Here is a 15,759-nt window from a genome sequence, read left to right on the forward strand (position 1 = left end):
AGGGAGAACGGCTAGCAGACCTCCAAATGTCTGCCTCTCTTCTTTATACAATCCATTGTATATTTATGTTTATATGTCTGTGTGCATTGCTCCTGCCATTACCTTCCACCTCCAGAGTCCAGAGGAACATACTGTAAGTGGCTTGTTGGAGAATACTTACATGTTCTGGACTGGATTCTTCATACAGGGTTTTGCTCAAATACAAAGCTTCCCAGGCTGCAAGATGTCTTGAGGCTTCACTCACATTTAAAGAAGTGTTTGTAGGAGCTTGTAGGAGGAGTGTGTTGCCAACATTTCAGTTGTCAAAAACCTTGACATTTCCTGGCCCTGCAGTAGGAAGACATTTTAAAAGTGTTATTCAGGCATTGTTTTGTTGTATCTTGCAGTGACAAACAGCTGAAAATGGCAAACACAGAAACAGTCACAGACAGAAAAACAAGGCATGGTGCTGCCCTATAAAGTCATAATGCCATCAATACATTCCTGCACTGCCATTTGACCCTGGCTGACATTCTCTCTCTCTCTCTCTCTCTCTCTCTCTCTCTCTCTCTCTCTCTCTCTCTCTCTCTCTCTCTCTCTCCAGGGTCCTATATGCTGGTCAACTCCTCCCAGCATGCAGCGGGGCATCGTGCCCAGCTGCTGCTCCAGACGCTGAGTGAAAACGACACGCACTGCGTCCAGTTCAGCTACTTCCTGTACAGCCGTGACGGTCACAGTCCGGGGGCCCTGCGGGCGTACGTGCGAGTCAACGGGGGCCCGCTGGGCAGCCCCGTGTGGAACACGTCAGGTTCCCATGGCAAACAGTGGCACCAGGTGGAGCTGGCTGTCAGCACCTTCTGGCCTAACGAGTACCAGGTGAGACATGTTTGTTCACTACATGTACATAATGAGTACCAGGTGAGACATGTTTGTTCACTACATGTACATAATGAGTACCAGGTGAGACATGTTTGTTCACTACATGTACATAATGATTACCAGGTGAGACATGTTTGTTCACTACATGTACATAATGAGTACCAGGTGAGACATGTTTGTTCACTACATGTACATAATGAGTACCAGGTGAGACATGTTTGTTCACTACATGTACATGATGAGTACCAGGTGAGACATGTGTTCATGTTTCACTACATGTACATAATGAGTACCAGGTGAGACATGTTTGTTTCACTACATGTACACAATGAGTACCAGGTGAGACATGTTTGTTCACTACATGTACATAATGAGTACCAGGTGAGACATGTTTGTTCACTACATGTACATAATGAGTACCAGCAAGGCTCCCTAATCGGGAGATAAGCGACCGTAGGTCACTTATCTCCACAAATAGGGCAAAAATGTGTTTTGCCAAAATCTTCCTGATCCATGTTGATGACATGAGTGTAGACATACTGTGTAGTGATTTTCGTGATTTTAGGGCAAAATCTGTAGGAGCAGTGTCCAAAAATGTGTTTTTAAAAATCGGCCTGGAGGTGGCGCTATATGGGACAGATTCATGTTGATGGGATGAGTGTAGACATACTGTGTACCGATTTGCGTGATTTTAGGGCGAAAATTGTAGGAGCAGTGTCCAAAAATGTGTTTTGCAAGAATCGGCCTCATGGTGGCGCTAGAAGAGGGCCATGTGAGAAATGAGGGGTGGGGTCTCCGCGCCGGCAAGGCGGACGAATAGGTACCGGCCCCGGCTGTCCCGGTCGCTCCTAGCCGGAGTTACGGCATTTTATGTGAGCTGCAGTGTAGGGGGTCCTCCACTGGGGGCGCCACCACTTTTGCATCCGTTCTGGAGTTGGGGTGGTCATTTGGTCATGTTTGCGCATTTGGTCATTTTTTACATCTGGGGGTCCCCCAGGGACCTGGGGGTCCCTGGAGCTCCGGGGGTCCTTGGAGGTTGTAGTTTGGCAGCCAAGGAACGTGTGTGCAAAATTTGGCATGGATCGGGGCAACGGTTGCGGAGATATAAGCAGGGAAAAAGTGTGACGTGTGAGGTGTGACAGACAGACTGACAGACAGACGGAGGGACGGACGGACGGACGGACGGACGGACGGACGGAGTTACTTACACTTTGTGGTGGTTTTGATAGTAAAGTGCGACCTGACGGTCGCAACCAGGTGAGACATGTTTGTTCACTACATGTACATAATGAGTACCAGGTGAGACATGTTTGTTTCACTACATGTACACAATGAGTACCAGTTGAGACATGTTTGTTCACTACATGTACATAATGAGTACCAGGTGAGACATGTTTGTTCACTACATGTACATAATGAGTACCAGGTGAGACATGTTTGTTCACTACATGTACATAATGAGTACCAGGTGAGACATGTTTGCTACACTACATGTACATAATGAGTACCAGGTGAGACATGTTTGTTCACTACATGTACATAATGAGTACCAGGTGAGACATGTTTGTTCACTACATGTACATAATGAGTACCAGGTGAGACATGTGTCCATGTTTCACTACATGTACATAATGAGTACCAGGTGAGACATGTCTCTACATTGCAGCTCATTTATCTTAAACATATTCAGTGTCCAGTGTGAGGATATGTGTAAATGGACCATGAACTAGTTTCACATTGCATGCAATCACCTGGAGCGTTGTAAAGGTTCAAACCTAGTGTCATTGGTTAAATGTAACCTGTACGACCCTTGGAGACAGCATTAGTGATGAACTCATTTCCCGCGATCCCCGTCGAAACCGGAGATTTCCCGCTGTACCTTTCTGCGATGCCCGAGGAGCCCGAAGATTTAATTAACTTTAATCATTATGAAACGATTAAAAGTATGGTCGCTGTATATAGCCGCTTCGGAACTGTATCCGGTCGTATTTCCTGTTTAGACCGGATCTAGGTTTCCATATCCGGTCTGAGAGCCAATCACAGCTGCCGTCCCATAGGTTTGCGTTGTAAACAGAGGAAGGAGCTGCACGGCCATATCATCGTCTTTTTTCACGCGTTTTTTTTTATTTGATAGCTGTTTGATTCTTGTGCCCGCCTGGCATATGATCCGCGCACATATCGTCTGCTATGTGCACGAATGTGTCCACGTGTTACCATAGCGCACAGCTGGCTGTTTCCAATGTTTTCTTATGTAAATACTGGCGGATTCAGCAGGATACTGCCTGGCAACGGATTTGTCTATTCCAATGGATTTTTTTTTATTCGAAAGCTGTCATCTTGTCTACCGGTCTACTACATGAGTCGCGCACAGATCATGCACTATGCGTGCACGTGCCCACGTTAAAAGGTAAGGACAATTTGGCAGCTGCTTAGTACAGCTATGTTTAAAATGGCAGCAAAATTGTTATACAATTACCAATACATGTGATTTGTTGAGTTGACTTGAATGAGAGTTAAACTGAAGATGGAATGAGGGAATGGGTCTGATTAAGTAGGAGAGCAGAACATAAGTCATAAGGAGATCATTTTTATTTATTCCTATACTTTAACACACAGGTCATTGGTCTAGTGGTTACAGTGTCCACCCTGACATTGGGAGGTCAGCATTCATACCAAAGACTGTGCCAATGGTTCCTAATACCTCCCTGCTTGGCACTGAGCATCAAGGGTTGGATTGGGGCTAAGTCTCTGTGACATACTAGCATCATGTCCAGGAGGTGTACTTGTACATTACGCTGACTCATGCTACAGAAACAGGAAATAGACTCCTGAACTAATGGGTCACATGGCTCTGGAGCAATTTGTTCCCAAGTCTACTTACCGTACTACTTACTGTACTACTTACTTTCACACACAAATAAACACTGCAAAAATAACCTTCTTTTCAAGAGCAGACACGTTGTTATTCGGATGATCTTTGATGAGACATTTTGTCTTAGCTTGTCAGGTTACAGTTTGCTTAATCTTAAGATCACTTTCTAGTGGTATCGTCCAGCACTATCTGCATCACTGCCCGCTTTGACCCTCGGTGCCTGGCAGCCTCTGTGGGTGCCTTGGTGTATTCTGGAGGTCTGCATAAGCCACCAGCACTTAGACACAAGAGATCCCCGTCCACAAATCCAATTTCTATTTTCTGCTAACTCTGCAGAGCTGTCAGAAAGCAATTAAGTTGAGTAGTGTGCATTTTATCGAGAACTGTCAATCCCTCCAACTTAATTAACTTCCATTCGGTTCCACAAGATCTGACCTTCGCTGTGTAAATAATAGTCACTCTTTATACAAACACAGACTCAAGGTAGGCTGACACTGTCCAAGCAACAGAGAGCAATCTGACAGTGAGGATTATTTAAAGATGACAGGAACAAACATGTGTGACACACACACACACACACACACACACACACGCACACGCACACATGCAGTGCAGGGATTGTTGACTTTAAACCAGGGAAAAGTGCATCGATAATGGCTGATGCTTGCAGAGCCCAGATGAGCTTGCTCTTTCTCTCAACTTTCTGTTTGCTTGGGGACTCAGTACATCTGTCACCACACACAACCATTACAATCTCTGATCAATGCTGTTGTCAATCACAGCAGCAGTGGAGCTGTGTCTCTATGAGTAGGACAACAATGTCTCTATGAGTAGGACAACAATGTCTCTATGAGTAGGACAACAATGTCTCTATGAGTAGGACAACAATGTCTCTATGAGTAGGACAACAATGTCTCTATGAGTAGGACAACAATGTCAACAATGTCTCTATGAGTAGGACAACAATGTCTCTATGAGTAGGACAACAATGTCTCTATGAGTAGGACAACAATGTCTCTATGAGTAGGACAACAATGTCAACAATGTCTCTATGAGTAGGACAACAATGTCTCTATGAGTAGGACAACAATGTCTCTATGAGTAGGACAACAATGTCTCTATGAGTAGGACAACAATGTCTCTATGAGTAGGACAACAATGTCAACAATGTCTCTATGAGTAGGACAACAATGTCTCTATGAGTAGGACAACAATGTCTCTATGAGTAGGACAACAATGTCAACAATGTCTCTATGAGTAGGACAACAATGTCTCTATGAGTAGGACAACAATGTCTCTATGAGTAGGACAACAATGTCAACAATGTCTCTATGAGTAGGACAACAATGTCTCTACGAGTAGGACAACAATGTCTCTACGAGTAGGACAACAATGTCTCTACGAGTAGGACAACAATGTCTCTATGAGTAGGACAACAATGTCTCTATGAGTAGGACAACAATGTCTCTATGAGTAGGACAACAATGTCAACAATGTCTCTATGAGTAGGACAACAATGTCTCTACGAGTAGGACAACAATGTCTCTACGAGTAGGACAACAATGTCTCTATGAGTAGGACAACAATGTCTCTATGAGTAGGACAACAATGTCAACAATGTCTCTATGAGTAGGACAACAATGTCTCTATGAGTAGGACAACAATGTCTCTATGAGTAGGACAACAATGTCTCTATGAGTAGGACAACAATGTCAACAATGTCTCTATGAGTAGGACAACAATGTCTCTACGAGTAGGACAACAATGTCTCTACGAGTAGGACAACAATGTCTCTATGAGTAGGACAACAATGTCTCTATGAGTAGGACAACAATGTCAACAATGTCTCTATGAGTAGGACAACAATGTCTCTATGAGTAGGACAACAATGTCTCTGAGTAGGACAACAATGTCTCTATGAGTAGGACAACAATGTCAACAATGTCTCTATGAGTAGGACAACAATGTCTCTATGAGTAGGACAACAATGTCTCTATGAGTAGGACAACAATGTCAACAATGTCTCTATGAGTAGGACAACAATGTCTCTATGAGTAGGACAACAATGTCTCTATGAGTAGGACAACAATGTCAACAATGTCTCTATGAGTAGGACAACAATGTCAACAATGTCTCTATGAGTAGGACAACAATGTCTCTATGAGTAGGACAACAATGTCAACAATGTTTCTATGAGTAGGACAACAATGTCTCTATGAGTAGGACAACAATGTCTCTATGAGTAGGACAACAATGTCTCTATGAGTAGGACAACAATGTCTGCTCCCTCAGTGGCTAATTGGTGCCGCATACTGTACAGACAGCACCAATCACCCAACTTGCACGCTCTGCTGGTGCACAAGTAGGCCATATTTGGCTACGAGTGCACAAGGCACAAGTTGGTACCTGGACAGAGTGCAGTCCAGTAGTGTATGGTGATCATGTTTATTGGTTCACTGTGTGAGACAGCAGTGTTTATTGGTCCACTGTGTGAAGCAGCAGTGTTTATTGGTTCACTGTGTGAGACAGCAGTGTTTATTGGTTCACTGTGTGAGACAGCAGTGTTTATTGGTTCACTGTGTGAGACAGCAGTGTTTATTGGTTCACTGTGAGGCAGCAGTGTTTATTGGTTCACTGTGTGAGACAGCAGTGTTTATTGGTTCACTGTGTGAGACAGCAGTGTTTATTGGTTCACTGTGTGAGACAGCAGTGTTTATTGGTTCACTGTGTGAGGCAGCAGTGTTTCCTCTATGGTGCGTCTAGGATTGGACCAGTGAACATGGAGGGTTCAGGTGGGTCACATGGTGCTGATGCAGCCAACCAGAGGCTTCGCTCAGGAGAAGGAGGGTCTAATGAGCTGATGAAGAGGAGGGAGGACTGTGAAGAAGACAGTCAGACAAAGAGTACAGGAGGAGATGAGAGAGAAGCTGCTTTTATAGAACTGCTTAAAATGACTAATGGGTTAGCTTTAGGCTAGCTTTCATCTTTATACTCTGTGTGTGTATGTGGTGGTGGTGGTGGGGCACAGTGCCCAAATCTATAGGTTTAAATTGCTTATGTTGCAGGTCCCTCTCTGGATAGAGCTATTGTAGTTTAATCTCCTTTTTCCTTGCACTTTAATTCCCCTATTCAATATTTTACACCTTCCACCTTGCAGCTTCCTTTACCTACAGTAGTTAATCTCTTTACCTACAGTAGTTAATCTCTTAGCAGTAATCTGAAAACAACCTGACAAATGAGAGGAGACTTTGTCTTGTGCCAGTGTCACTCCCAGGAGCACAAAGGACACAGGAGGACAGAGGAGGTTCCAGCACATTGAACAAGATGAAAAAGAGTCTTGAGTCTCTTTAGCATGTCTTAGCTGCAACCTGTGAAATATTAAAGTGCTTTGCTATAGTGTCAGCCCTGCAGTCAGCATAATGCAATCTGTTTGGATTTAGAAATGATAGACCAGCATATCTCTGTGAAGATGAGAACACACACTTATTATACCCATTGTCCCAACACAATATGCTCATCATTTTTAGAGATTATATTTGAAATCATCCCATTCATTCTTAAGACTTTAAGGTCATGTCAGACCTCTCTGCATTTTGTTTGTGGGTGTATAAATACATCATTTAGGGTTCAGGGAGGAGATGAGACAGGCCACAGTCGGTGGCAGTGAAACGTTGCTGGATGACTGATCAACTACTGTAGAAGTGGTAAAGGAGACAGCTAGCTGGAAGTACTTGGGGTGTCTTTGGCACAGAGGCATACGTTAGAAGAGGTTGGTGAAGAAAGGAAATGGGATAGTCAGAGAGATGAAGAAAATAGATAAGAGTACAAGGAGATGTGGGGTAAGGTGAATATAATATAGTGGAACGCCTTACCGAAGGCCTTAAAGGAGTGTAGATCCATCCTTTAAAATTGACCTGAAAAACCACTTACAGGAGGCAGCCGTTCGTAACTGGTAAAAACAAACCTAGCCCAGCCTTACCCTCCCCCCGACCCTTCTTTGTAAATATCTGTGTTTACAGTTCTATCCGACTGTCATTCAATATTAGATGAGATACTTAAATGGTTTCCTGTGCAAATAAGCAGAAACGCTTATTAGGATCTCCTTTTAGTTGACCTTGTACCAGTGAACTGTACCGTCATGAAACTGTACCTTTTCCTATGCAAACTTCTAATAAAGTATTTAATCAATCAACATACTGTAGAGAGAACTGTGTACGGAGGAGAGCAGGTTTGGAGCTGTAGGAAACATTTAATAGACTAGAGATCACCTTGATATCACATCTCTCTCTCTCTCTCTCTCTCTCTCTCTCTCTCTCTCTCTCTCTCTCTCTCTCTCTCTCTCTCTCTCTGGTAGTGCAGTGTGTGATCGCTGGGGGATCTTGTTATCAGATATTAAAGATGTCCTCCAAGATCTCCCATTGTTTTCTTTCCAGCAGTGCCTCGAAGGCCACTTCCATCTTTCTCTCTACTTCACCTTTGTACCATGTTTACCGTCCTCTTCTTTCACAAGCCTTATCACTTAGCTTCCATATCCTCTCTTTTTCACCTTGCTGACACCTCTTTTGAAGGAAGGTGGTAAAAATAACTCTGTCAACTATGTTTATACGTGTCACAGTCAGAAAGTCTGCAGCCATGATGTAGAACCAGTCAAAACCAACATCTCAGCCCCTGTTGAGGCTAAATTATCCAACCGAGCCTTTGCTTCCACATTCAGGTTGCAGTTTATTATCATCTCAGTGGGATGATTTCCTTTGCTTTGGCTCTGTCTTTCTTACTTTCTCTTTTCTTCTCATCTGTGAGAAAAGCAGCAACTTATGGAGAAAGTGATCGATCAAAGGCTTGGAAATAAGAATATGCATCAGGATAGTTTTCTTTACCATCTATTATTACATTCCTCCTATTGCCGCATCCCACTTCCAAGCCCGTTCACGCCCCCTTTACATCCACTCCAACTCATAGGTAGGGCGTAGGGAATAAATAAAACCGCCCATAACTCTATCATTGGCCCCACGTTGCCATGGTGACCGGTAGAGATGCGCGGATAGCGGTTTTAGCCGCGGTGATCCGGGGTGCAGTCGGATTTGGATCAATCAAATATAATTATTAATTAATTTCGGATATCCTCGGATGAAATAATGCAGGAAATAAATTATGGCCTAATATATCTATCAATAAAAAGCGAAATCTAGGTATGCTTGTGTCTGTGTTAGTGTGTTATTTTTTATAATTTGTAAAGTAACCATCATTTTTCATGAGGCAATGTGCAGTCCACGATAAAACTAAACAGCTGTGTCCACTTAAACGGCATCACGGCATGCATCGCATTCATTACCTCTGGTCGCCCGCTGCGCTAAAAAGTGAATCTCTCTCAGGTCCATAGTCCATATTGTAAAGTACTGTACAGTAGGTAAGTTAAACTTCCCACTAAGTTGTGTTTGTTCCTCTCTCCCTCGCTCTCTCCCTCGCTCTCTCTTTCTCTCGTGTGTCTGACTCTGTCTGCCTGCATGTCTGTCTGCATCGACGCGCAGCACCGACTCCAAAAAAAAAAGAAAGAAAAAAAGTCGAACGGAGACATTCCGTAGGCTAGATCAATGCATTTCTGTGATCGCACAACTAAGAAAACAGGGAATAGCCTACCAGAAAATAATATTAGCCTAATAAGGGTAATAAAAATAATAATACTTTTGAAGTTGCGGATGAGGATGGTGCGGATTTATAAATTGGATGATAATGCGGTTGGATAATGGGCGGATAATGAATTTGCGCGGATGGATTCGGATGACTTCACAAGCCTATCCGCGCATCACTAGTGACCGGTGATTGGCTCGTATTCCCAGCTATGGGACCGGCGGATCCAATTTCAACCGAGGGGGGCGTAGCCAGAACACACACACACACACACACACACACACACACACACACACATAGCTAATAGTTAGCTCACAACTTTCCACTTTTCTCTTTCACCTCAATCGCAGTAACATCCGTATACACCACGTCATCGCATCACCAATACGTTTTATTTTTTATTTGTTTCAAAACTTTTTTTTTGCCTAATTTTTTTTTTCTCAAAAATTTTTTTTCTCAATTTTTTTTTCTCAAAAAAATTTTTTTTCTCAAAAATTTTATTTTCTCAGAAAAAAAAATTTTCTCAAATTTTTTTTTTCTCAAAATCTTTTTTTCTCAATTTTTTTTTTCTCAAAAATCTTTTTTCTCAAAAAATTTTTTTCTCAAATTTTTTTTTTTCTCAAACATTTTTTTTTCTCCAAAATTTTTTTTTTCTCAAAAAAAAACACCGATAGATGCAACGCGGCGACCTAGAGGGGAGGCCGGCGTAGCCGGCCGACCTTCTAGTTGTCTGATAATCCTTGTTATTTTTCCCAGCATGCCTCACTGTGAGTCTCTGTGAGGAAGAGGTTTTACGAGGTAGAGAATGACGTGAGCATCCTGCCATGCCCTCCCAACCACTCACACTCAGCTGTCCTCTTGGTATTTTTCTACACAGGCAGATGTACATTGACATGTGAACTTTTATCTGTGACTGTTTGAGGAACTATCCCTCCTCCCCCATGTGTCTTAACAGGGAGGACACAGGCATTACCGTTTAATAACGTCCCCACGACCAGAATGTTTTACAGGGACAAATGCTTTGTCTCTGGATTTGTATACATAGCAAGCACTTAAGTTCTAATAGTCTTAACATTACCCAGTAATTTAATAGCCTCTCATAATGGCTGTTTTATTTGGGCTGTAAATCTCTGGCTGCCAGATTATTTTTTTCTGTTCAGTGCATTCTCTTCTTCTGAAAGTGACTAACCAGTCATTAGAATAAACTATTGGCATATGGAATGTTCCACCAGGAAAGAGGCTTTCAATACAAGTCTGAGGAGGAAGGTTGTTTATTAAAACAAATGCTCCAAAAGTCTCTTTCTTAATAACCTGCTGTCCTAATGGCTGAGACAATTAAAGATTAGCCTGCAATCAATCCCTCATTGAGTGTTTTAGCTTGACAGAGATTAATTGCTCCTTCAATTAGACTTCCAAGGTATTTTTGTCTTTCTGTCTGCCATTAAGTCCAGCCCACTGCCTGTGCTTTGAATTAAACATGGTGTTAATGAGGTGGCAGTAACCACTGTGCTAACATTATGACTGCATGTGTTTTAATCAGGGTGATATTTTAGATATTACACACAGAGGGAGGGAAGGTAGAGACACAAGCAGAGAGAGAGAGAGAGAGAGAGAGAGAGAGAGAGAGAGAGAGAGAGAGAGAGAGAGAGAGAGACACACACAGAGAGAGAGAGAGAGAGAGAGAGAAAGAATCAGAGGGTGAAAGAGTAAGAGAGAAAGATAGAAATGAAAGGGTTTAGGAAAGTCAACCATGTGGAAAATAAAGGAGGCTTATAAAATGAGAACAAGATGAAAACAACAAATGTTAATGTAATCGTCCTCCTGAAACGCTGCCTCTTTAAGCTCAGGTTCCAGCGTGGGCCAGGAAAACAAACAGCAGATTAGCTGTGGTTCCTCCAGAGCAATAGACAAGAGCCTGCTCACCCTGCTCACCCTGCTCACCCAGTGAAATGTTGGACTGTTCCTCCTCCTCTCTCTAAGCCCCTCTTCTTTTTACCGCACATACCTGACTGTCTGCGTGCGTGCGTGCGTGCGTGTGTGCGTGCGTTCAGCGCATGTGCCCTAAAGGTCACGTACGGCTCAGTCTTGTGGTCACAGCAATTGTTGCTGTAATGAGAGCTCTCCCTCCCAGGCCTCTGGAGGATGACTATCTTTGTTCTGCTGACGGTGGACGGTGGAATGTGGGTCGGAGGTCCCAGAAGATGTTGTTGTGCTGGAGTGATTTGCTGTGTAAACCACGGCACATTGTGGTCTGGGGGAGATAATCTGTGTATCATCACATTGTGGTCTGGGGGAGATAATCTGTGTATCATCGCCGCACGGCGCTGAAAAACTAATTGGCCTCAAGCTGTTAGAACACATCTGGATTTATGACTCAATAAAGACTATAAGCCCCTCAATCTGTATGACCTCAACGCCCTTGAGCCGAGGCACATCACCTGTGACCGTGTTGTTTACACGTGTTCAGAATGTCAGGCACGCACACAGATTTAAAGCAGAAATAAGCAGTTTTCTGATCACATAAGCAGGAATCATGCAATTGCTTATTTAAAAAATGTATTTTAATTGTATTTTATTCAGGAGGCTAACAATGCTTCCTAAAGAAATGTTGTGTGTGTGTGTGACACTTCCTGGGGCTACAATCTGCCTCCAAAACTATTATTTTTATCTGTGAGAAGTTCTGTCATTGGTCGATTAAACTGGGTGCCCATCCAAAATAACAGACCAATCAGGACCGCCTCTTGTTCTTGTTCAGATTGGTTGACCTGTCTGTCAATCCTTTTAGCCCCGGTCGGCTGGTTCATGCACCAATGAGCTGCTAGTGACAGAGCTTCTTACAGATAAAATAATAGTTTTGGAGGCAGACTGCGGCTCCTAGAAGCGCCACAGAGACTAGACTTCTTTTAGGGAGCATTGTTAGCCGCCTGAATATAATAAAATAAAAATAAAAAATAAAAATATGCAATTGCATGATTCCTGCTTATGTCAGCAGAAAACTGCTTATTTCTGCATTAAGCTGCATCATAGAAAACATGAAAGCTCCATGATAGACAATAATGATAGACAATAATTCAAAGCTGCCTTCCATCAAACGTGTGGACGGTGCTGGGAAAACAAACATCACCCCGGTGTCTCATAACCGTCTCAGCATTACTGCGGCCGGTGATTTGATATTGATTAGGTTTGGCAGGAGGCCATGGGTTCTCCACCTTATTGTTCCACAACAGGACAATATGGAGTGTCCACCTCCCCTGAGTCCCATGACCCCTGTGCTGGCTGTATTCTCCTCTGTTATGGCTCCACAGCAGCCCCAGTCCAGAATGCTGAATGAGGCTCCAGGACTCACAAACACATCGGCCCTCCTGATAAAGTCATTATTTTCTCACGGCCGCCGGGGCATCGAGACGAGACATTATGCATCTCTCTGTTTCCTCTGCCTCCGCCTACATTCCTCTCATGTCTGCCCTGCTAACTTTTTGTTTTTTCCTCCCTCTTTCTGGTCAGTAGCTGTTCAATGGTGTGGAGATGGTGTTGTTTTGTAATTAATGCTTCTGTCACTGAAAGGGGACGAGCATAGAATCTGCTCTGCCTCTCGGCGGTTCCATTTGAATATTGCAGTTTAATGTTTGACTCAGTTTGAAGTGCTGTGAGGTCAGATGTGATGGTGTTTTCCATGACAATAATGAAAGTATACAGCTGAAAAAATAGGATAACTGTTTGCCATTTGAACAATTGTGAACAATGTTGTTAATAATACAGATTAATTATCTTTCTCCCAGGTCCTGATCGAGGCGGCTGTTTCCAGGGAGCAGCGAGGCTACATGGCCATAGACGACATCATGCTGCTCAACTACCCCTGCTGTAAGTGTCACTTCACACACCAAGCACAAGGAAGGATTACAAGAGGCTGTTCAGGCCCAGGGCACACGAGCGGAGTGGAGCGGTGACAAAAGCCGCTCTGCGCTCCAGAGGGCTCTTGTCCCACTCGCTCGTCACTCTGGTCGGCCACCGGGCCGTTCCGATCCGTCGCTCACCTTGATTTTCGCATCTCTCGCTCTGCACTCGTTCCACGCTCCGCTCAGGGTCGTCAATCAGAGTCAAAAAAGTAGTTCGCTACAATGTCTCCGAAACACTTTCTCTTTTGCCGGTGTGTTCCCAACACAAATGGCTGCGGTAACGTGAGCCTCGGCTTTGATGGAGACTTGGAGAGCTGTCCACTCGCCACTGTTTTGTTGGAAACATGCGGCGCACGGCCCCAACAGGATCGGCTCGGAGCGGAGGAGGGTCGGCGCTCAGACCCATTATAAAAGTCGCTCACTCACGCTCAACTAAAAAACGGCTTTACTGTGCTGGGGCCAGTATCAGTGAGCCACTGGTGCTTTTCTTCATGACAATGAAGAGCAGTTCATGATAGAGGTTCTGAAATTCCCAGAAGAAAAATGTTTTAAGAATTATTCTTCAGCTCTGTTGGCAGTTTGTGAGCTAACAACCCTAGCTTTAGCTTAGTGTTGTTTTGCCATCGTAGAGTGTGAAGCTTCGTGGCTTCATGAAAAAGCTTCATCTCTTCATGGAGTGGTGGCAGGGTTTCTGTTGAAGAGAAGGTTTTCTTCTGTCTCTGTGTCGCTGGTGTAAACTTCAAGGACTGGAGCTCAGTACGCTGCCCCCCCACAAGGAGCTCTAAGAGCTCACAACTCTCAGAAGCAGTTAACACTGCTGCTCTGCTTTGAAGTGACTCATAGAAGTGACACAAGCTTGAAGGGTATTGTTCCCACTGTCCTCCACACAGGGAGGTCACCTTATTAATATTTACATATTCCCCCTGTTGTTGTCAGGAGAGGGTTTTGGACGGGTTGTGGATGAGTGGAGCCTTTCTTGGCGCTGCGTATCAAGACGATACCAGCGGTGATGTGGTTGGAGGAACGCCGGCAGGGATCATTTCCTCTCCTCTATGTGCAGACCACCCAGCTAGCCCCTCCATCTCTCCCAGACACGGGCAGATGGCATCTTCCACATCCTCCCACCGTGACCATTAAATAATTAAGTCTCTCATCAAGACCTGGGCACCATGTCGGATGTGTGGCACACGGCCATCCCTGCATCGCTTGGCAGGCAGCGGGCGTGTGTAGAGGAGAGGGGAGGGGGGAAGAGACAGGGAGGAAGATTCAAAGGAAAGAAAGAGATTACAAAGAAACAGCAGACAGAAAGAGAAACATGCACATTTCTCCTCCTCCGTCTGAATCGGGGCTGAAACCACACAGTAAGTTTGACATTTCTGTTCTCCTCTGCCGAGTCAGGGAGTCTTTTAACTCTGAAAGCAGCTTCTCAGTGGAATGAAATATTTATCAGCCTAAAGAGTCCCGGGGATAAGATGTGACACATTTATCTGTGTAACACCGCAGATGTTGCCAACTGCAGGCTCTGGTTCACACTCATTTCCCTGTTTGTTTGTTTGTTTGTTTGTTTGTTTGTTTGTTTGTTTGTGCTGCCTTGTTGTTGGGCATGAATTAAGAATTAACCTTCAGGGGGGCGGAGTCACTGGAAGAAACATGTACACACACACACACACACACACACACACACACACACACACACACACACACACACGCACACACACACACACACACACAAACACACACAAACACACACACAGTAAGAATGTTTGTTTTACAGGAGAACTCAAACATCTGCTTCTCGCTGATGCTTAAACCTTGTTGCCACGGTGACATGTCTCCCTGTCAATCATCTGGACTGACAGGTTGTGTTTTCAGAGAAGTCTTTTCTTCCACTTTGATTTCTTCTCCACACCTGTCTCTGTAGGTGTGCAACAGTTTTGCTTCTAGATGTTAAAGTCTAAAATCTTATATCTAATGAATATTAATCATTTTGCAAAGCAAAATGAGTAATGAATAATGGAGAAGAAAATGTACTATCATCTTTCTTTGGTAAAGTGAGACCAGTGTGTTTACAGCAATACTGTATGTGATGAAAAGCTCACTTTTAAATCAGAGTGAATAATATCCCTGTTGTTTATTGCTTCATTAATATACACACATTATTTAAACTAGAACTAGAACCAGAGTTTGGGCCGCTACGCTAAAGGAGTTCACTATAAACAATGTTGTCAGTAATGCCCTTGTCATTATCCTTAATGAAAACCTTTACAGCGCTGGCTCTCTTTCCCCTGGAGAAGGCTGTGTAGAGTTGGCCATGAGCAAACAGGTTGAGGCAAGACGATGCCAACTCGTTCATAGCAACAGAGAAAGCTAAGCGGAGAGGGAACTGTCGTCTAATGAAGGTGAAGGGAAGCTCACCTCTGTCATAGTGAGGTATTCTTGGGAGGAAGATTGTTTCACCCGTTTGTGCCTCCTGCAATCTCACACTCAATGACTCTGTCCATCATT

At 43.9% G+C, this 15,759-nt stretch overlaps 1 pseudogene across 1 annotated transcript in view; it reads left to right on the forward strand.

Moving 5' to 3' along the window:
• Positions 1–15,759, forward strand: part of LOC308300586 (receptor-type tyrosine-protein phosphatase U-like) — a 175,827-nt pseudogene that overhangs the window by 95,927 nt on the left and 64,141 nt on the right. The window contains exons 3-4 of the transcript in view: positions 584–855; positions 13,138–13,219. The product of the transcript in view is annotated as a receptor-type tyrosine-protein phosphatase U-like (transcript). The remainder of the gene's footprint in view (positions 1–583; positions 856–13,137; positions 13,220–15,759) is intronic.

The sequence above is a fragment of the Nannobrachium achirus genome, assembly GCF_963921795.1.
Source record: "Nannobrachium achirus genome assembly, chromosome: 2".
NCBI classification, from domain to species: domain Eukaryota; kingdom Metazoa; phylum Chordata; class Actinopteri; order Myctophiformes; family Myctophidae; genus Nannobrachium; species Nannobrachium achirus.